Here is a 21,871-nt window from a genome sequence, read left to right on the forward strand (position 1 = left end):
CCTGCGTCCCTTGTGGGTTATTTGCGGAGCATAGGAAGTCGTTCATATTTTTTTTCCAAAATATAGTCTGGCCCCCCCACAAGGTCTGAGGGAGAGTGGACTGGCCCCCTGCTGAAAAAGTTTGCTGACTCCTGATCCAGACGTATGGCAGCCCTAACAAATGTATTTATTTCAAAGAACAAAACAAGCTGAAGGAGTTTGTCCACCAAACTTATTATGGGCACACATTCTTATTTATATTTATTTCGTTCTGGTGCATTGCCACAGTAGGGAATGAAAACAAATATTTGAACGGTAGAATTTCCTCTCGGAGAGGAATGGGTAGGTTTCGCCTCCGAGAATACAGGTTAGAATTTCACCCTGCTGACAATATTGTCAGAAAGGTGCCTATACTGAGTTGGAATAGGCATATTTATTTTCAGCATAATCTAAGATCAATTCATTTAGGTTGATAATTAATTGGCTAAAACTAGTTAATGAGTGGGCAGCACAGGTCTCAGAAGCAATCAGCTGGCATGATATTGCCACCCTGAAAACAAACAAACAACTAATGGCTTTGGTTTTGCTAGGATGCATGGGTTTTGCTTGCATGAAACAGAGGTTCAAGGTGGCAGCACCTAATTGGTGCTTTCCTTGCAAAGAGATTTCCATAAGGATTTGAATGGCCTGCCTTCTCACAGGGGGATATTATTTTTTCTCCCTTCAAGACCATTTCCCTAAACAAAGCAAAGATGCCCCCAGATCACTTAAATCAGGGGTCAGCAAACTTTTTCAGCAGGGAGCTGGTCCACTGCGCCTTGTGGTGGGCTGGACTATATTTTGAAAAAATATATATGAACGAATTCCTATGCCCCACAAATAACCCAGAGATGCATTTTTTAAAAAAGGACACATTCTACTCATGTGAAAACACCAGGCAGGCCCCACAAATAACCCAGAGATGCATTTAAAATAAAAGGACACATTCTACTCATGTAAAAACACACTGATTCCCGAACCGTCCGCGGACCGGATTGAGAAGGCAATTGGGCTGGATCCGGCCCCTGGGCCTTAGTTTGCCTACCCATGACTTAAATCTACCAATGAAAAAAGACCCCCAACCTGTTGAAATATAAATTATCACTAGATGATTACCTGTATGAAGATAATGTAACATTTATTTGAACTGGCAAATTAGTTGATGAATCAGTTAAAAGTGCAGAGGTTGTTCAGCTACAGAAACCTTTAATCGCTAACAGCCTTACAGAGCTGCTTTGGCAAAGGTTTATTACCACAATTTCCATTTTTTGTAAAGTTTATGATATGGGGGGGGGAGAATGTTTGACATTTCCAGGTATAGCTGGAAATGGGGGCGATGGGCTAAACTACGAAAGAAACACCACGCAGAATTGTGTATTATCTTTCCCTTTTCTCTTATTTATTTTAAAACACACACACACACAAAAGAAATCCTGTTGATTTAATAAAGATAATTCCTGGAATGTAATATAGACATTGCATCTTAAAAAGCAGAGATTTCACCTTGCCAACAAAGGTCCATCTATTTAAGCTATGGTTTTCCCAGTGGTGATGTATGGAGGGGAGAGCTGGACCATAAAGAAGGCTGATCGCCGAAGAATTGATGCTTTTGAATTGTGGTGCTGGAGGAGACTCTTGAGAGTCCCATGGACTGCAAGAAGATCAAACCTCTCCATTCTGAAGGAAATCAGCCCTGAGTGCTCACTGGAGGGACAGATCGTGAAGCTGAGGCTCCAAGACTTTGGCCACCTCATGAGAAGAGAAGACTCCCTGGAAAAGACCCTGATGTTGGGAAAGATGGAGGGCACAAGGAGAAGGGGACGACAGAGGATGAGATGGTTGGACAGTGTTCTTGAAGCTACCAGCATGAGTTTGACCAAACTGCGGGAGGCAGTGGAAGACAGGAGTACCTGGCGTGCTCTGGTCCAGGGGGTCACAAAGAGTCGGACACAACTAAATGACTAAACAACAACAACAATGTAGACATTAGAGTCTCTAAACCGGTCCTGTCTCCAGAAGTTCCTTTTCCTATATAGATAAGTCTATTGCCTGATCAAAGATATCTCAGCCATACCTGCATATACAGTGAGCTTCAGCAATATTTGTTGCAGAAGCTGCCCTCTTAGAAGAGGATTTCACTCCTGCGTGGGAGAGGATGAGAAGGAATTAATTATTATTATTATTATTATTATTATTATTATTATTATTATATACTGCCCTTCCTCTGAAGATCACAGGGTGGTTCATAACAGAAAAATACAAAATAAGCATACATCTTGTTAGGCGGCCCCAGCCACACATGAATATTGTAAGGGCTTGCACTGTAAACAATGGCTTGTACCCACAGAGGTCCTCACACAAGTGAAAGGGGCTTCCGTCCACAGGAGTGGGATCTCCACTTTCCACCATCTCCCCTTACGCCAGACACAAGCTCCCACGTGCCTCATCACAAGCTGTTCCTCGCAAGAAGCTTTTCATCAGCTTTATGGAACTGAGGTGGAGATGCACCCATAGAATTGCATCCGCGATCCGAATCCCTTAATCTTTTGTAAAATTGGCTGCCCGATTACTTGTGGCACCTTTTCAATCCATCGAGCAGTTTCAAAACTATCAATCTAACTAAGTGACTAATTGCAGAAATGCTGCAGCCTTAATCAAATCTAATGTATTACGTCTTCATCGTGGTGTCACCGTTTTCACAGGAACCTTGCTCCTGTGCTCTGATCATCGTCAGCCTGACTCACAGAAATTGATTGAGTGAAGCTTGTCCCTTCACCTTGGCTTCATTTGGACAGAAAGGAACTTAACCTCCTGCCAGGCTCCTGCCCTAAGTTTAGTATTATGTCCAGATCCTAAACTTTGGTGAATCTAGGCCGGTCCTATCATTAGGTAGAATGAGGTGGCTGCCTTAGGTGACAGAGTTGGGGTGGTGATTGGGGAAGGAGGTGATGGAGAGCATGCCATGTGGCCTAATATCTACCCACAAGTGCAATGCAAAAAATTATCCCATGGTCAGCGTCGAAGGAAAATTCAAGTGCCAGTTAAGACAATGGAAATAGAAGAGGACTCCATCTTGCCCTTTGCTTCTGGCAGAAAAATGTCTTGGGCCACCTCTGGTGAACCCTTACTTTAGTTTGTTAAAACAAGCCAGTTTCATAACCTATGGTTTGACTTGTTTCAGCAAACCGTAGTTAACAGTAATCACAGTTTCTTGGATCTGGATAACACCACTGGCGTAGCATGGGTTGTCAGCACCCGGGGCAAGGCAAGTAATTTGCGCCCCCTAACCCGTGGATTTGCGCCCCCTAAACCTAACCCCCAAATGTTGCGGCCGGCCCCCCCTGCACCCCCCACGCTACGCCACTGGATAACACAGCAAGCTGAGGTTAATTAAAATGGAAACAAAACTTTCCAAACGCCTCCTTGCAGCCATAGCAGGTAAAGGTAAAGGGACCCCTGACCATTAGGTCCAGTCGTGACCGACTCTGGGATTGTGGCACTCATCTCGCTTTACTGGCCAAGGGAGCTGGCGTTCAGTTTCCGGGTCATGTGGCCAGCATGACTAAGCCACTTCTGGCGAACCAGACCAGTGCACGGAAACGCCGTTTCCTTCCCGCCGGAGTGGTACCTATTTATCTACTTGCACTTTGATGTGCTTTCGAACTGCTAGGTTGGCAGGAGCAGGGACCGAGCAACGGGAGCTCACCCTGTCGCGGGGATTCGAACCGCCGACCTTCTGATCGGCAAGTCCTAGCCTCTGTGGTTTAACCCACAGCGCCACCCGCGTCCCACAGCCACAGCAGAGGCAGGCATAAAAGCCCGATGCTTGATGGGGCTTCTTCCTATCACAGTAAACCATGGTTTATCATGATGTCCAAACCCAGTCATCATCCCCAAGCCTTTAAATGTTTGCCTCTTAAATCTCTGCATATTATTAGATGGTTCTTCAGAATACAGGAGCCAAGCCAGTTAGAAAGGCTTGACAAGCCCTATTTATCTTTCCTCTCCCGCTTCAACCATTTAACTTATTAAAATACAATGCTTGCTCGCTCATTTTTTAAGCACCTTTTTAGTATTTTTAATCTTGTTGTCCCAATTAGGTAGCCCTGTAAAAAGCTGCAAGGGAACGAGGAAACATCCACACACACCCCTTTAAAAACAACTACAGCTACCCCACAGTGTTCTCCCTTTTATTAATTTATCTGGAGAGAAAAGTGATTCCCAAGGCAGGAAAAGGACGGGGGGCGGGGGGGGGAGAGAGATGCCTTTGCCCCCTTGCTTTCAGCCTGAGAATGAATTATTGGATGGGCAGAAAGAGAGGGTGGGGGGAGCAGAGAAAAGATTTCTTTTAACTGAAAATTGTATGTAACGAGAGGTCATAAATGTGAGTACTGCACCTTTAAATTCACAGCTGCCATGCAATAAATATATTTTACGTGGTGGGGCATTTCAAAGGCGGGCATTCCTGGCGTGTTTTCTTGTCTATAATGGAGGGGCTGGTTTAACACAGCAACATAAACACTCTGGGTCCTGTTGATTTTATGGACTAGCACGCCTGTAATTTATGATAAAGTATCTGAGCACCGGGCAGCTCTGGATGGCTTTGGGGAGGGGGGCGTTAGTGGGGGAGAGAGAGAAAGGGGGAAGATAAAAGGGGGGCTGAATTACAAGCATGCATTACTTGAAATCTGAAACAATATGAAAGGCTTAAAAAGAATGGCGGTGGCGGATTAAATTAGGCCGCGATCCCGGAGGCCTTAAGACGTCCAAGGTGCAGGCTCTTCTAGCCTGCTGGCGTGTTGGTGAAACTGGGCTGTGGACTTGTAAAGAGCCACTGGTCTGCTTGCTCCAAGAAGCTCAGGGGAACCTGCAGAGCTCCTTATCTCCTGTTTTCTCCTGGTAGTGTTAGGAACGCATAGGACAGTTTAGGAACTAAGATTAAGAAACTGCTAAGAAAAATTAAGATTAAGAAACTGCTAAGACATCACCTTGCCAACAAAGGTCCGTATAGTAAAAGCTATGGTTTTCCCAGTAGTGATGTATGGAAGTGAGAGCTGGGCCATAAAGAAGGCTGATCGCCCAAGAATGGATGCTTTTGAATTATGGTGCTGGAGGAGACTCTTGAGAGTCCCATGGACTGCAAGAAGATCAAACCTCTCCATTCTGAAGGAAATCAGCCCTGAGTGCTCACTGGAAGGACAGATCCTGAAGCTGAGGTTCCAAGACTTTGGCCACCTCATGAGAAGAGAAGACTGCCTGGAAAAGACCCTGATGCTGGGAAAGATGGAGGGCACAAAGAGAAGGGGACGACAGAGGATGAGATGGTGGGACAGTGTTCTCGAGGCTGCCAGCATGAGTTTGACCAAACTGCGGGAGGCAGTGGAAGACAGGAGTGCCTGGTGTGCTCTGGTCCAGGGGGTCACGAAGAGGAGGACACGACTAAATGACTAAACAAGAAGAAAAAATAACTGAAACCATAAGCTTGTTCATGCCCGTAAATAAACTTGATTATTAGTTAATGTTAAGTGGAGAGCCTAAGGGAGAAGTGGGAAGATGCCGTAGGTGGGAACTTCAGGCAGAAGCACACCAGCGAGGGCAAAGCTGTCTGGGAGTAGGGGAGGATAGCTTGGAGCGGGAAGGCAGGGAGATTGGAAGACAGGGTTCCCAGGATGAAAGGTGGCGGATTAGGGGTATAATGTCGTTGGTGATAACTTGACTCACCAAGTTTCTCTTTTTGTTTTGAATCTAACCCTCTTTTTCAAATCTACTCCTTGCCCTTCCTTTCACTAATGGTAACTTAGCCAAAATATGCAACACTTTTAATGGTATAAAATGTCTACTGAAGAAGCCAGTTGGGTAGTTCAGGCTGAAGGAGAGCGGGATTGGCGCCAAAGGACACCCAGGGAATTTCAGAGGTGCATCGGAAGCTGCCTGGTGTGAAGAGAGACCATTGCTCCATCTAGCTCAGCACTGTTTACACCAGGGGTCCCCAAACTAAGGACCATGGGCCGGTTAAGGCCCGAGGGACTCGTTTGTCTGGCCCAGGGCGACCCACTTCCGGGTCGGAGGAGCACCGGAAATAGTTTGTGCGCATGCACAAGCATTATTTGCGCATGCACAAGTGTTCTTTGCGCATGCGCAAGCGTTATTTCTGGTGCACATCCAGGTTGGAGAAGGTCCATGCGCATGCACACAAGCTATTTCCGGTGCTCCTCTGACCTGGAAGTGTGCTGGAAATAGCGTGTGTGCACGTGTATGGGCATGCGCTCCCCCACCCTCCGGGCCGCCTCACGATCAGTGCTGGAGACACCGGCCCAAGGCGTGGTAAGTTTGCTGACCCATGGTTTACACTAATGGACCGCACTCCCTGATTTCAGACAGAGTTGTCTCCCAGTCCTGGCAAAGTAGATTAAATGCTCCTCCACTGAGCTATAGCACTTCCCAAATTGGCTCCATACTCACTCATGAACTGCCCATGCACCCTCCAGAGGTTTTGGACTACAACTCCCATCAGCCCTGGCCCATCAACCATGCTAGTTGGGACTGATGGGGCTTTTAGCCCAAATTTCTGGAGGGCACACCAAGTTGGTGAAGGCTTTGATGGAGTTTTGTAACATTATGGAACATATAAGATAAACGGACCCCTGACCATTAGGTCCAGTCGTGACCGACTCTGGGGTTGCGGCGCTCAGCTCGCTTTATTGGCCGAGGGAGCCAGTGTACAGCTTCCGGGTCATGTGGCCAGCATGACTAAGCCGCTTCTGGCGAACCAGAGCAGTGCACGGAAACGCCGTTTCCTTCCCGCCGGAGTGGTACCTATTTATCTACTTGCACTCTGATGTGCTTTCGAACTGCTAGGTTGGCAGGAGCAGGGACCGAGCAACGGGAGCTCACCCCGTCGTGGGGATTCAAACCGCCAGCCTTCTGATTGGCAAGTCCTAGGTTCTGTGGTTTAACCCACAGCGCCACCTGTGTCCTTATGGAAGATATAGAAAGAGGTAAATTATTCTTTCATACTACTGGAAGGGATTGGAAGATCAAACTTAATAATAATGATGATAATAGAAATCCTGCATTTATTCCTAGATTGAACTAGATGACCCTCCCAACTCCAGAAATCTATGAAATCCTTAAAGGTAAAGGTAAAGGTACCCCTGCCCGTACGGGCCAGTCTTGACAGACTCTGGGGTTGTGCGCCCATCTCACTCAAGAGGCCAGGGGCCAGCGCTGTCCGGAGACACTTCCGGGTCACGTGGCCAGCGTGACAAAGCTGCATCTGGCGAGCCAGAGCCGCACACGGAAACGCCGTTTACCTTCCCGCTGGTAAGCGGTCCCTATTTATCTACTTGTACCCGGAGGTGCTTTCGAACTGCTAGGTTGGCAGGCGCTGGGACCAAGCAGCGGGAGCGCACCCCGCCGCAGGGATTTGAACCGCCAACCTTTCGATCGGCAAGTCCTAGGCGCTGAGGCTTTAACCCACAGCGCCACCTGCGTCCCCATGAAATCCTTACTCACACCCTATTTAATGTAACTTGTGGAACTCAGTGCCACAAGGTGAGGCAGTGTCTACCACAGGCTTCCTCAACCTTGGCCCTCCAGATGTTTTGAGACTACAATTCCCATCATCCCTGACCACTGGTCCTGCTAGCTGGGGATCATGGGAGTTGTAGGCCAAAAACATCTGGAGGGCCGAGGTTGAGGAAGCCTGGTCTACCAGTTTTAGCTTTAATCATGATGGTGACAGACCAGGTAACTTTGTAGGAAAGGAAAGACCTATCAGAAACCATCGTGATAAATAGAACCTCCAGGTGCAAAGGCAGTCTACCTTTGAAGGCTAGGTGCTAGAACAACCTTGCAAATAGGTCCACAAAAATGCTGGGGTCTGGTCAAAGGGGTGGGGGGAATTGCTCTATGGCTCCTGTACCAGCCCTTTGCAGCCTGCAGCTTTTCTTCACTGAGCACAGGGTAGGGGGGTTTCCCTCCCTCCCGTGCCCTGTACTTGATTTCCCTGCTGAGCGCAGAGGCAGGATGAAGCCCTCTGCCCTTCCTTTGTAATGTTATGGTACGCAGGCTGAGACCCTCCCTGCCCGTGGACTGTCTCGCCAGAGTGGTGCATGCTTTGGTTATCTGCCGCTTGGACTACTGCAATGCGCTCTATGTGGGGCTACCTTTGAAGGTGACCCGGAAACTACAACTAATCCAGAATGAGGCAGCGAGACTGGTGATTGGGGGCAGCCGTCGAGACCACATAACACCCGTCTTGAAAGACCTACATTGGCTCCCAGTACATTTCCGAGCACAATTCAAAGTGTTGGTGCTGACCTTTATAGCCCTAAACAGCCTCAAAGGCCCAGTATAACTGAAAGAGCGTCCCCACCCCCATTGTTCTTCCCGGACACTGAGGTCCAGCTCCAAGGGCCTTCTGGCAGTTCCCTCACTGCAAGAAGCCAAGTTACAGGGAACCAGGCAGAGGGACTTCTCGGTAGTGGCACCGGCTCTGTGGATCGCCCTCCCATCAGGTGTCAAAGAGAACAAAAACTACCATCTTAAGGCAGCCCTCTTCAGGGAAGTTTTTAATGTATGACATATTAGTGTATTTTGGGTCTTTGTGGAAGCCGCCCAGAGTGGCTGGGGAGACCCAGCCAGATGGGCGGGGTATTAATAATAAATTATTATTTGTCAGCCCACTCTCACCCACCTGTGTGCAATTCCAGGGCACCTGTGGCTTCCAGGCTTGTGCTTAAATGCAGGGATGTTCTAGGGCTGGAGAGAGGACCAGACTCTTGGAAGCGAAAGACTGGATGATCTTGCTCAGAAACCATGCTGTGCATTTCTTAAGCTCCCGCCAGCACTACTAGAATATTACATATATACTGTGTATGGGAATCAGTGACTTCCTCCGATCCCATCAAAGCTCTCCTGGATGTTTTCATAGTCTCCCCTCCAATCACCATGCCTCCCCTTTCCTTCTTCAGTCCAGATGTGATCCCAACAGCTGGCATGGCTGCAGCAGGGGAGAGGGGGAAGATTCAAACGCTCTTACATAGCAACAGGGGTGAGGGGTGCAAGGGAGGATCATTAATCATTTTTGTAGGAAGAACCTAGCAGCCGTCGGCTCACAGCCTGGCACGGGATGGGGGGCGGAGAGGGGAGGGGGGAGGGATGGAGGCTTGTTTTCGGTGACGTGGCAAAGACTGGGTCTGAATCTGGAGTCTCACTGGAGCACAAGAACACAAGGCTTTCGGGGAGTTAAAAAGTCTTACGACATCCCTCAACATCTCTAGAAATTCATTTCTAAGTTCTGTTCCTTCCTTTCTGAAACTGGGATCACGTAAGGTAGATGGGAAAATCAGGGTGCAGGACTCCAGGATTCTATTCTATGCTTTGTCATTGTGCTAAAATCTTGGAGTTCTTGTTTTTAAGTGTGTGTGTGATGTGAAGGCCAACGCCTTCCTGTGTTGACCTGAAACCAGCCTTGAGATTCAAATTCAGGCAATGTAGAGTTCCAAGTTACCTGCCTGCCTGAACCTGGATTGCAGGCACAGAAAGAAAAGACCTTCCTGAAGACACCAGAGGCCTTTCTCCTGTGCATGGTCGGCCAATTGGTGCCAAAGAAGGATAGAACTTTTTTATGTATGCCACAACAGCAGCAAGAATACTTATTGCAAAGTATTGGAAGACACAAGCTCTACCCACCCGGGAAGAATGGCAGATGAAGGTGATGGAGTACATGGAACTGGCGGAAATGACTGGCAGAATCCGAGACCAGGGAGAAGAGTCGGTAGAAGAAGATTGGAAGGAATTTAAAGACTATCTACAAAAACACAGCAAAATTAAGGAATGTTAGAAGGGTGCTGGAATGAAGTTATGTGGTTTTAGCAGTAACGTTGTAAGGGGTATATAAAAATGGATTGTTAACAGGCGAGGTAGTAAAGTTACAATATATTAAGATAAATTATTAAGATAAAAGCAAAAATGGAAAGGATTTGCCGAAATAACTAATTGAAATAGAATACAAAAAAGGGAGGTGTGAGGAGGTCAGGGAAACAAGTAAATGAAAGACAAGACATGGAAAGACCGATTTGTTTTTAATTGTTTTTATTTTTCTGTAGTTTGTATTTTTTCTTTTTTTTTCATTTCTGTAACTTTTTTGAAACTTTAATAAATATTATTTTTTTAAAAAAAAAGAAAAGAAAAGAAAGAAAAGACCTGACTTCCAGCCTCCTAACTGAATTTTAACAGTTAGGCGGTAGGTTCTTACAGAACTGCAAACTCTTACTGTGTCTATGCTCAGTGATCCTAAAACAAGGTCCAGGCAACAGTGCCTTTAGTTGTATGCTGCCAGCAGAGCCTCTAGGCATAGGTGTATGTACTGATTTGAACCTGAATGCAGGATTTGAACCCAGGTTGCAGCTGCCTTGCCGATGCAAAGCAAGCCTGGATCTGACCAGTGCCAGGAATGGATGGGAGGTGGGAAGGCAGTCTTGAGTTCCACCACTGAGGAAATAAATAAAGTTCAAAAGAGCTTTTCCTGGCAAGCGGCTAAAGCGAGGCCAAAGATTTGCCTGCTACCTTTCTGCACAGTAGGCAAAAGGCTGGCAAAAAAAATAGCCTGGTCGCCGAAGAATTGATGCTTTTGAATTCTGGTGCTGGAGGAGACTCTGGAGAGTCCCATGGACTGCAAGAAGATCAGACCTCTCCATTCTGAAGGAAATCAGCCCTGAGTGCTCACTGGAAGGACAGATCCTGAAGCTGAGGCTCCAAGACTTTGGCCACCTCATGAGAAGAGAAGACTCCCTGGAAAAGACCCTGATGTTGGGAAAGATGGAGGGCACAAGGAGAAGGGGACAACAGAGGACGAGATGGTTGGATAGTGTTCTCGAAGCTACCAGCATGGGTTTGACCAAACTGCGGGAGGCAGTGGAAGACAGGAGTACCTGGCGTGCTCTGGTCCAGGGGTCACAAAGAGTCCGACATGACTAAACAACAACAACAACCCTCAAAACTAGGGTTGCCATATTTCAAAAAGTAAAAATCAGGACACCCCAAAAGATCCCAAAATTGAGTTTTTTTAAGGAAAACCCTAAAGTTGTTGACCTTTCAGAAATTCCTCCCAGATGTCAGTTCCGCCTTTGAAATCCCAGTAATGTCCAGGAAAATCCGAAGCCAAAACCACCCAACACCCCTGTTTCTCAGCTCTTCATTGCTGCCAACCCACAAAAAGGCTTGAGCTCCATCTCACAAGATTTTTCAACTTCTTGTGACATGGATATTTGACTTGGGTTGCCTGGTTTCCCCCCGCAACCCGCTCCCCAACTAATAATATTTTCACCTTAAAGTTTGCACCAAAAAAGACAGAGAGCACTTCTTCGAGTGCTTTCTTCCTAAGCCTCCTCTCAGGGAAGATAATTGAGCAATTAGTGACAAATTACCTTCAGTGGCTTTCCCCCCTAATGAAGCCTTATGTAACAAAGTGCCAATTAAAAGCCATTCCCGACGAGAGAGAATGTGCAGTTTAACAGTTTCCCCTGTTCTTCCTGCTATGGAGCCTGTTCCCTATTGACTTTGCTCCAGCTTGGTCCCTGGGATAAGATCCAGTCCATTCTCTCTAAAGGGTCTGTTTTCAACACAGGAGAAGTTTGGTTTTTGTTTGCCTTTTAACGAGAAGCTCCCCAGCATGCATTTCATAGTATCATAGAATCATAGAATTGGAAGAGACCCCAAGGGCCATTGAGTCCAACCCCCTGCCAAGCAGGAAACACCACCAGAGCACTCCTGACATATGGTTGTCAAGCCTCTGCTTCAAGACCTCCAAAGAAGGAGACTCCACCACACTCCTTGGCAGCAAACTCCACTGTCGAACAGCTCTTACTGTCAGGAAGTTCTTCCTAATGTTTAGGTGGAATCTTCTTTCTTGTCGTTTGGATCCATTGCTCCGTGTCCGCTTCTCTGGAGCAGCAGAAAACAACCTTTCTCCCTCCTCTATGTGACATCCTTTTCTATATTTGAACATGGCTATCATATCACCCCTTAACCTCCTCTTCTCCAGGCTAAACATGCCCAGCTCCCTTAGCCGTTCCTCATAAGGCATCGTTTCCAGGCCTTTGACCATTTTGGTTGCCCTCCTCTGGACACGTTCCAGTTTGTCAGTGTCCTTCTTGAACTGTGGTGCCCAGAACTGGACACAGTACTCCAGGTGAGGTCTGACCAGAGCAGAATACAGTGGCACTATTACTTCCCTTGATCTAGATGCTATACTCCTATTGATGCAGCCCAGAATTGCATTGGCTTTTTTAGCTGCCGCGTCACACTGTTGGCTCATGTCAAGTTTGTGGAACAAACTTGACAATTCGCAAACAGAAACATAACCTGTCTTTTGAATTGTGTACGTCTCCAAATTTTGCGTTGGGGTTGTTTAGCCATCACATACAGAAATGCATGAATTAGGGGGTGCATGCGCTGGTGAAAATAGAATTCAAACATTAGTTGTGTGAGTCAAAGCAGCGTTTAATGTGTGTGTGTATTACTTGAACTGACAGAGAAATTCACACTAAAAAGCTGACAGATTTTCATGAGGATTAAAAAAATTTACCATATATAGTAATGATCGCAAATTGCTGAGGAAACAAGAAGAAATGAACATAAACTTTGAAAATGGACAGATGGTGGTGTGCAAACTTTTTTCAAAAAGGGCCAGATTTGATGAAGTGAAGGGCTGTGAGGGCCGACTAAAAGGGCCAATCAAAGTTGTTAAGTTGTTGACCTTTTTTAGGATTGAAGTTGTTGAGGTTTTTTTAGGATTTCCCCCCAGAGAATAAACTGCCACAGCAGCCGGATTAAACCGACCAGCGGGCCGGATTAGGCCCACAAAACGGATTTTGGACATGCCTGGATTAGACCATCCCTAGCCTTCAAATTTCGTTGCACTTTTCATCTGTATACCGCCTTTCTATATTGCTATACACCGGGCAGTTTACAAGCCAGGGAAGCAACAAAATATACAGTACATCCAAGATTACGCTATAGCAATCTGACGCAATGAAAATAAGTCATTATCAAAATATGGCTATAAAATAAACAACCTATATCAAATAAAGTAATATTCAATGATGCATTTAGAATAGAATAGAATAGAATAGCTCAGTGGTCTTGCGTGCAAAAGGTCTCAGCTTTAATAATAATAATAATAATAATAATAATAATAATAATAATAATAATAATTTATTATTTGTACCCCACCCATCTGGCTGGGTTTCCCCAGCCACTCTGGGCGGCTTCCACAAAGACCAAAAATACACTAATATGTCATACATTAAAAACTTCCCTGAACAGGACTGCCTTAAGATGTCTTCTGAATGTCGGGTAGTTGTTTATCGTTTTGACATCTGGTGGGAGGGCATTCCACAGGTTTTCCCAGTAGTGATGTATGGAAGTGAGAGCTGGACCATAAAGAAGGCTCCCTAGAATGTTGGGAAAGATGGAGGGCGCAAGGAGAAGGGGACGACAGAGGACGAGATGGTGGGATGGTGTTCTTGAAGCTACAATCATGAGTTTGACCAAACTGCGGGAGGCAGTGGAAGACAGAAGTGCCTGGCGTGCTCTGGTCCAGGGGGTCACGAAGAGCCAGACACGACTAAACGACTAAACAATAACAGCAAAGAGTTGCAAGGACCACAAGCACCATCTAGTTCAACCCCCTGCAATGCAGGATTTTTTTGCACAATGTGGGGCTCAAACTCACAACCCTGAGATTAAGAGTCTCTTGCTCTACTGACTGCGCAGTTTGCTCCCAGAAGAACAAGGTGGCACTCTCCTCCTTTCCTTGTGTATGTTGGGATGTGAATAGATCCTAGGAGAGGATATATTTATTCAGAGCTTTTTTCCCAGGTGGAACTTGCCAGAACTCAGTTCTGGCAGCTCTCAGGTGGGCACCATTGCCTTTATATGAGAATAATAATAATAATAATAATAATAATAATAATAATAATAATAATAATTTATATCCCGCCCTACCCAGCTGAAGCCAGGCTCAGAGCGGCTAACAACAATAAAGTAACACAGCATTCTAAAACCAATTCATTCTGAAATCAATTCAAAATCATAGGAAGAATGGCAGATGAAGGTGATGGACTACATGGAACTGGCGGAAATGACTGGCAGGCTCCGAGACCAGGGAGAAGAGTCGGTGGAGGAAGATTGGAAGAAATTTAAAGACTCTCTACAGAAATATTGTAAAATTAATGAATGTTAGAAGTATGTTGGAATGAAGTTATGTGGTTTTAGCAGAAATGTTATAAAGGTTTAGGAAAAAACAGACTGTTAATTGGTGAAAGGAGGGAAAGTAAAGTTACATTATATTAAGATAAATTACAGGACAAAAATTGGAAAAGATGGAAAGGATTTGCTGAAATAGTTAACCGAACTAGAATACAAAAAAGGGAGGTGTGAGGAGGTCAAGGAAACAAGCAAATGAAAGATAAGTTATGGGAAGGTTTGATGTGTTTTTTAATTGTTTCTATTTTTCTGTTCTTTTTTTTCTTTTTCTTTTTATTCTTTTTCCTTATTGTGATGTGCTGTTTTGTTTTTGTTTAATATGGTGTTTTTACTTTTTCTTTTTGTAACTTTTAAAACTTTAATAAATATTATTTTCAAAAAAACAAAAACAAAATCAAATTCATGGCAACCATTGGGCTAGAGTTCTGTGAGGATTTCCAGAGGAGGGGGTCAGACTGTGCCTTGGCCAAAGGCTTGGTGGAACAGCTCTATCTTGCAGGCCCTGCGGAAAGATGTCAAGTCCTGCAGGACCCTAGTCTCTTGTGACAGAGCGTTCCACCAGATCGGAGCCGCGGCCGAGAAAGCCCTGGCTCTGGTTGAGAACAAGGGAGGTGTTTTTCTTGAGTTCTGGTACCTCTTTTTCTTGAAAGACAACACTGTATTTATTACAAATTTTCCTTCCTTCCTCACATTTGTGAATTCAACAGAGCCCCATCCCTTTGCAGCTTAAAGCAAATCTAGTTTTAGCCATTTAACTAATCCTGAATGCTTTAAGGCAGACTGGATTCTCCTGATATTTCCTCCCTTTCCTCCCCTTGGAACAATAATCGCACAGTCTTGCAAAACATGAAAATCACATCTACTCACTAGGAATACTTGTTGAAGAGTAACAGATACAGCAGCTTTGTTCAGACAGGCTTAAAATGGTCATTGAGTTACAAAGACATACTTAAGTCTAGCTTAAGATGTAGAATGAGCATGGACCTCAAGCTTAGCAGATGTTCTCAGATGGAAAGAGGAAGAGAGTTTGCCCAGGCAGGTAGGACAATATTTAGCTATGTGCTCCCCCTGTCAGGGCACGGTGGGAGTGTCTCTCACAGAGTTCCTCTCTAGCAGGTTTACAGGAAAACGCTAGTGAGCTTCAGCTCCTGTTATGTACCTATCTAGCAAAACTTGAATTGTTGGTTTGACTATGGTTATCAGACGTCCCCGTTTCCCGGGGGCAGTCCCAGCCACTCTGAGCGGCTTCCAGCATACAGTGGTACCTCGGGTTAAGCACTTAATTCATTCCAGAGGTCCATACTTAACTTGAAACTATTCTTAACCTGAAGCACCACTTTAGCTAGTGGGGCCTCCTGTTGCTACCGCGCCGCCAGAGCACGATTTCTGTTCTTATCCTAAAGCAAAGTTCTTAACCCAAGGTACTATTTCTGGGTTAGCGGAGTCTGTAACCTGAAGCGTCAGTAACCTGAAGCGTATGTAACCCGAGGTACCACTGTATATAAAAGCATAGTACAGTGGTACCTCAGGTTACAGACGCTTCAGGTTACAGACTCAGTCCTCAGTGGGATATGCTTTTGCCCCCCCTCTTACATCCCCCCCCATATATTTTTATCCTGATGTCTCCAATCCTTAGGGGGCTCCCGTGAGCATGCTTATACTTAGCTCTTATACTTACTGCTGTTTCACCTACAATGAGAACCCCTGCTTGGAGAAATGAGTTTGCTATTAATATATGCGATCAATGTCTCCACTTACGTATTTTGCTAATCCTTTTTTAAAAAAATTAAAAGGACTTATTGATGCCTCATGGCACCCTAAGAACATTCAATCAATCAATCAATCAATCAATCAAAATGTTTGTAAGATTTACATCCTACCATTCCAATGGATGAACGGCAAGCTGGCTTGCACTAAAAGAGTGGATCCGAAGGTGGCTTTTTGGTTAAGGAAAGCATTTTATATATAACCTTTAGGAGACATCTGAAGGTAGGTCTGGAGCGGGAAGCTTTTTAAGGTTTAATGTTTTACAGTGGTACCTCGGGTTAAGAACTTAATTCATTCTGGAGGTCCGTTCTTAACCTGAACCCGTTCTTAACCTGAGGTACCACTTTAGCTAATGGAGCCTCTGACTGCCACCGTGCGATTTCTGTTCTCATCCTGAAGCAAAGTTCTTAACCCGAGTTACAGCTTCCAGGTCATGTGGCCAGCATGACTAAGCCACTTCTGGCGAACCAGAGCAGCGCACGAAAACGCCGTTTACCTTCCCGCTTCAGTGGTACCTATTTATCTACTTGCACTTGACGTGCTTTCAAACTGCTAGGTTGGCAGGAGGAGGGACTGAGCAACAGGAGCTCACCCCGTCGCGGGGATTCGAACCGCAGACCTTCTGATCAGCAAGTCCTAGGCTCTGTGGTTTAACCCACAGCGCCACCCACGTCCCCAGAAAAGAGGTAGGGGGCACCAAATGTTGACCTCGTGCAAGGCACTGCTGAAATATGAAAAACTTAAGTCCACCCCTTCTGGACACACCTCAGTGGAGAGGGAATTCCACGACTTTGGGCCTGGCACAGAGAATGTCCTCTCGTGGGCAACCACCACTCCTGAAAGCATGAGGAACTGTAGAGTTTGGAGGGAACCATCCACACCACACATTTGGAGCGCAAGGCTGCCCTCAAGGAATCATGGGAATGGAAGTTTGCCTTCTCAGGGAACTATGGGTCCTGAGAAGGCAAACTTAATACCTTTTTAACACCCTTAAAAACATGGGTGTAGCCAAGGGGGCAGCCTATATCAATAAAAATACATAGCAAACTGAGGTTCTGCCCCCCCCCGCAACAAAATTCCTGGCTATGCCCATGCTTAACAAACTACATACAGTTTGCCATTCCACACAACAAGAACTTATTCATATTTCTACTGTTATTTGCATACTCTTAATAATAATATAATAATAAATTTTATTTAAACCCCACCCTCCCCGGCCAGAGCCGGGTTCAGGGCTGCTAACACTAGTAAAATTACAGTAAAATCATAATAGGGGGGGGACCAATTTAAAATACAGGTTAAAATGCAATTTAAAATGCAGCCTCATTTTAAAAGTAGCCCATAGATCAAAACCATAAGGGGAGGGAAAACATAAGGGTCAGACTGAGTCCAAACCAAAGGCCAGGTGGAACAGCTCTGTCTTGCAGTCTCTGCGGAAAGATGTCAAGTCCCGCAGGGCCCTGGTCTCTTGTGACAGAGCGTTCCACCAGGTCGGGGCCAGTAATGAAAAGGCCCTGGCCCTAGTTGCAACCAATCTCACCACCTTGCGACCTGGGACCTCCAAAATGTTGTCATTTGTGGACCTTAAGGTCCTCCGCGGGGCATACCGGGAGAGGTGGTCCCGTAGGTACGGGGGTCCTAGGCCACATCTTTTAGGTAGAGGGACAGCTGTGATTTTGAAATCTCAGAATGTGCAGATTTGCAGGGGTGGGAGAATCCCCCTCCAAATCAGACAAACATGACCAACACATGAAGTAAATATAAGCTGCGGCCTTTAAAATCCTCGTAGCTATTGGCTGCGAGAGTGCAATACACTTTGTCAGTGTGTGTGTATATATATGGGTGACGGAATGTCCACGAACATTCCAATTGCTCAGGAGTTTTTGTTTATTTTTAAAAAATGGAAAGAAAAGAACAAGCTGTTGCAAAATTCCTGGGAGCAGAGGAGCTCATGGAAGGGTTCAATAAGGAAAGCCAGGGGGAAAGTAATATTAGCCAACTGTTAGATTGTGCAAATGAGTTTTGTGTAGACATGTAGAACAGCATGTACGAGTTGTATAGGAACACAAATGTGTCTGCAGAATGATGTGGGTTTTTACTCTCATCATCTAATTTCAAGCTCCATGCTTTTCAGTGCACCGCAGTCCACGCATTTGCTCACATGTGTGGAGTGACCAAGTTATGCGCGAGTGAATTAACCCTTGTAGAACAAAACTCCGGGGCCCAATGCTACTATCCATCAAGACTTTCTAAATAGAAGGGTTAGAGGAGGAATTTGGTTCAGTGCACATGTGGACGCGGGTGGCTCTGTGGGTTAAACCACAGAGTGTAGGACTTGCCGATCAGAAGATCGGCGGTTCAAATCCCCACGATGGGGTGAGCTCCCGTTGCTCGGTCCCTGCGACTGCCAACCTAGCAGTTTGAAAGCACCTCAAAGTGCAAGTAGATGAATAGGTACCGCTCCGGCGGGAAGGTAAACGGCGTTTCCGTGCGCTGCTCTGGTTCGCCAGAAGTGGCTTAGTCATGCTGGCCACATAACCCGGAAGCTGTACACCAGCTCCCTCGGCCAATAAAGCAAGATGAGCGCTGCAACCCCAGAGTCAGTCACGACTGGACCTAATGGTCAGAGGTCCCTTTACTTTTACATTTTAATGTGAAGCGACCTATTTCATGTTTGGGGGCAGTAATGTTCCTGCTGGAAACTGCAAGAGGGGAGAGTGCTCTTATGCTCGGGTCTTCCTTATGGATTCTTCCCAAAGGCATCTGGTTAGCTTCTGGGATGGAATAATGTTAGACTAGTTGTGCCACTGGCTTGATCCAGCAGTCTCTTCCAGTGTTCTTATGTTCATACTTCCTGAAACAATATGCAAACCAAAACCATCCTTTGAAATTTGCACTTCTCTGAATTTTGCGATGCAGTTCTCCAACCGAATCCTGCCTGAAAAAATCATGCAAAATGTGCAAGATTTAAGGGGAAGTCGAAATATCTAAAAAATAAAAATAAAATAAATTGTCCAGTAGCACCTTAGAGACCAACTAAGTTTGTTCTTGGTATAAGCTTTCGTGTGCATGCACACTACTTCAGATACGAGGAAGTGTGCATTGAAGAGCATATGTCAGTGATAGCATGGAACAATGCATTACATTAAAGGAAATCACTTTGGAGAAATGTGTGTCCGGCAAAATTGCAAATATCAAGAGTGTAAATTGAGAGAAATAAACACTAAAATGCTTGCAAATTTTCATGAGGATTCTTTCTAAAAATTGCAAACCAACGCTGCAATGTGGAGAACTGAATTTAAGATTAGAACAATGAGAATCTGAGAGAAACCAAAACTGGCAAATTTGTCCACCCCTGCTAAAGACCCGAGCAGTGATTACTGTTATCCATCATGGGTACTCCTCAAATCTGAAACTAACAATCTTGGGTAATCAGCACGTCAAGCCAAGGCCAATTTTGCCTTGACAGACACTTATCTCTCCCTCATCCGTGGCAGGGAACAGGGGCCAAAAGGAACAGGGGGAGGGAAGAAGCAAAAAGCAAAAACCTGTTTTAATTCAAAGCAAACCTAGGTGGCAATTTCTCCGAGAAGTGACTGGCGGATGTTTCCTGGTACTGCTTTCTGCGAAGAATATTAGTAAACTGGCCCCATCCTCTCCTCCAAATTCACATAGTTGACTGCTATTCTGAGATAACTTAATAAATCTAAAAGAAAAGAATAGAAGTGTTCATATTTATTGTTTTTATTTATTTAGAAACGAGTCAATAAAATACATAATACGTTGTGCAGATTCATTAACTTTAGTCCCCGTGTTACATTGTAAACATGTGTAATTATCCCCCCCCCCCGTTTACTCTTGTTTACATTTTCTTTGTTTTTTATCGGAAGATTATTGTGGATAACAAAGGTACTTTTAATGTCTGTGTTTTCGGTTCATAGGGTCCCATCTACAGGTCTCGCTTCCGTTTTCTGCCTAATCCTCCGTTGCTTCCCCATGTCAAATTTTAGATTCTAAACTCCTGGGGCAGAGGCCTCTTTTGTTACATTTTGTACGCACGTAGATGCTCTCTTTCCATCGTACACACACCTCAAACACAGTGTCGAGAATTAAGCTTCAAAGGGTCACACTTCACTTCCCTCCACATAGTTTAATGGGCCTGATTCTCTGGCAAGACTTGGAGATCCTTCATGTTCAGATCTTGTTTGCTTCCTGTGCGCAGTATCTTTGACTTCAGAAAGTGTTTGTGCATATCTTAATTTCGCTTTGAAAACCCTTCCTAGTCAGCTCATCTGTATGCCCCAACTTCTTCACTGTCCTCTTTATACATCTGATTATGTTGGGTTAACCAGAGAAAACTCTTCCTACAATAAAATTGTTAACTTGATGATGATGATGGTGATGATGATTTAAATTTGTATACCCACCCTTCAGCCTGAGATTACTGGGTAGCTCACCACATAAAAATACAAAACGGTTGTACTTGCTGTGACAGTTACTCCCCTAGATGACGCTGTTGGTGATTTAGCTTTAATAATAATAATAATAATAATAATAATAATAATAATAATAACCAGACAGAGGGCCTTCTCGGTAGTGGCGCCCGCCCTGTGGAACGCCCTCTCTTCAGATGTGAAGGAAATAAGTAGCTATCTTCTCTTTAAAAGACATCTGAAGGCAGCCCTGTTTAGGGAAGTTTTTAATATTTAATGCTGTATTGTTTTTAACGCTTGATTGGAAGCCGCCCAGAGTGGCTGGGGAAACTCAGCCAGATGGGCGGGGTATAAATAAATTATTATTATTATTATTATTATTATTATTATTATTATTATTATTATTCCCTGTCCCATCTGCAAAGGGTCATGCACAATGATCAAGCCATACGAATTAACTAACCACAGTTAAGTTTGGGGAAGTACATAGTCCATGGTTTTTGGGAACAACATCACCAGGCCTACAAGACTTGGGTCCTGCAGTTAGGATCAGGAGCTAGACCTCTCTCCCTGCTGGGTGTTAATCCAGATCTCTCCCCCTCCTGCTTGCTCCTTGGTGTCTTGGGTGTTTCTACACTCCCAAGAGAAAGTAGTTTAACTTCTGTGGCTACCCTGACATGCACCTGCCTGGTTCTGTTGGCTGTGGCTCAGCGCTGACCTGGCAAGACCTGCTCACCTGTCTAGGGCTGTGGTTGACAGGTGTTTTGAGTGGCACTGCAGAACATAACAAGATCTGCGCATCTCCTTGCTAGGGAAAGCCTTTACCTGCTAAAATCCTGAATGCCAGGTTTTTCGGGGGGGGAGCCCCCCACAACAACAAGGTGACAACCCTGATCTACCAGGTCTGGATTATTTTATTTTATTTTTTATTTTAGGGGCAACCTCAGAAATAGGTGCCGGGGCTAAAAAAACTCTGGGGAGTGGCTGCCCCTAAAGTCCAAGAGAGGTATTTAAATATACCTTTCTGAAGAAGCCAGAGGCCTTTCTCCTGGGCATGGTCGGCCAATTGGTGCCAAAGAAGGATAGAACTTTCTTTATGTATGTTACAACAGTAGCAAGAATACTGATTGCAAAGTACTGGAAGACACAGGATCTACCCACTCTGGAAGAATGGCAGATGAAGGTGATGGACTATATGGGATTGGCAGAAATGACTGGCAGAATCCGAGACCAGGGAGAAGAGTCGGCGGAAGAAGATTGGAAGAAATTTAAAGACTATCTACTGAAATACTTTACATTAATGAATGTTAGAATGATGTCAGATAGAAATTAAGTGGTTTCCAGCTGTAATGCTTTAAGAGAATATGGGGGGGGGGAGA

At 45.2% G+C, this 21,871-nt stretch overlaps 1 protein-coding gene across 1 annotated transcript in view; it reads right to left on the reverse strand.

Annotated features, from left to right (window-relative positions):
- The window catches only part of FAM98C (family with sequence similarity 98 member C), a 263,283-nt gene extending 250,415 nt beyond the window's left edge, over window positions 1-12,868 (reverse strand). The window contains exon 1 of the mRNA XM_081922292.1: window positions 12,865-12,868. The gene's annotated coding sequence lies outside the window, so the exon portion shown is untranslated. The remainder of the gene's footprint in view (window positions 1-12,864) is intronic.
- Between the last annotated feature and the right edge of the window lie 9,003 nt (window positions 12,869-21,871).

Source organism: Podarcis melisellensis (genome assembly GCF_964234715.1).
Source record: "Podarcis melisellensis genome assembly, chromosome: 8".
Classification (NCBI taxonomy): Eukaryota; Metazoa; Chordata; class Lepidosauria; order Squamata; family Lacertidae; genus Podarcis; species Podarcis melisellensis.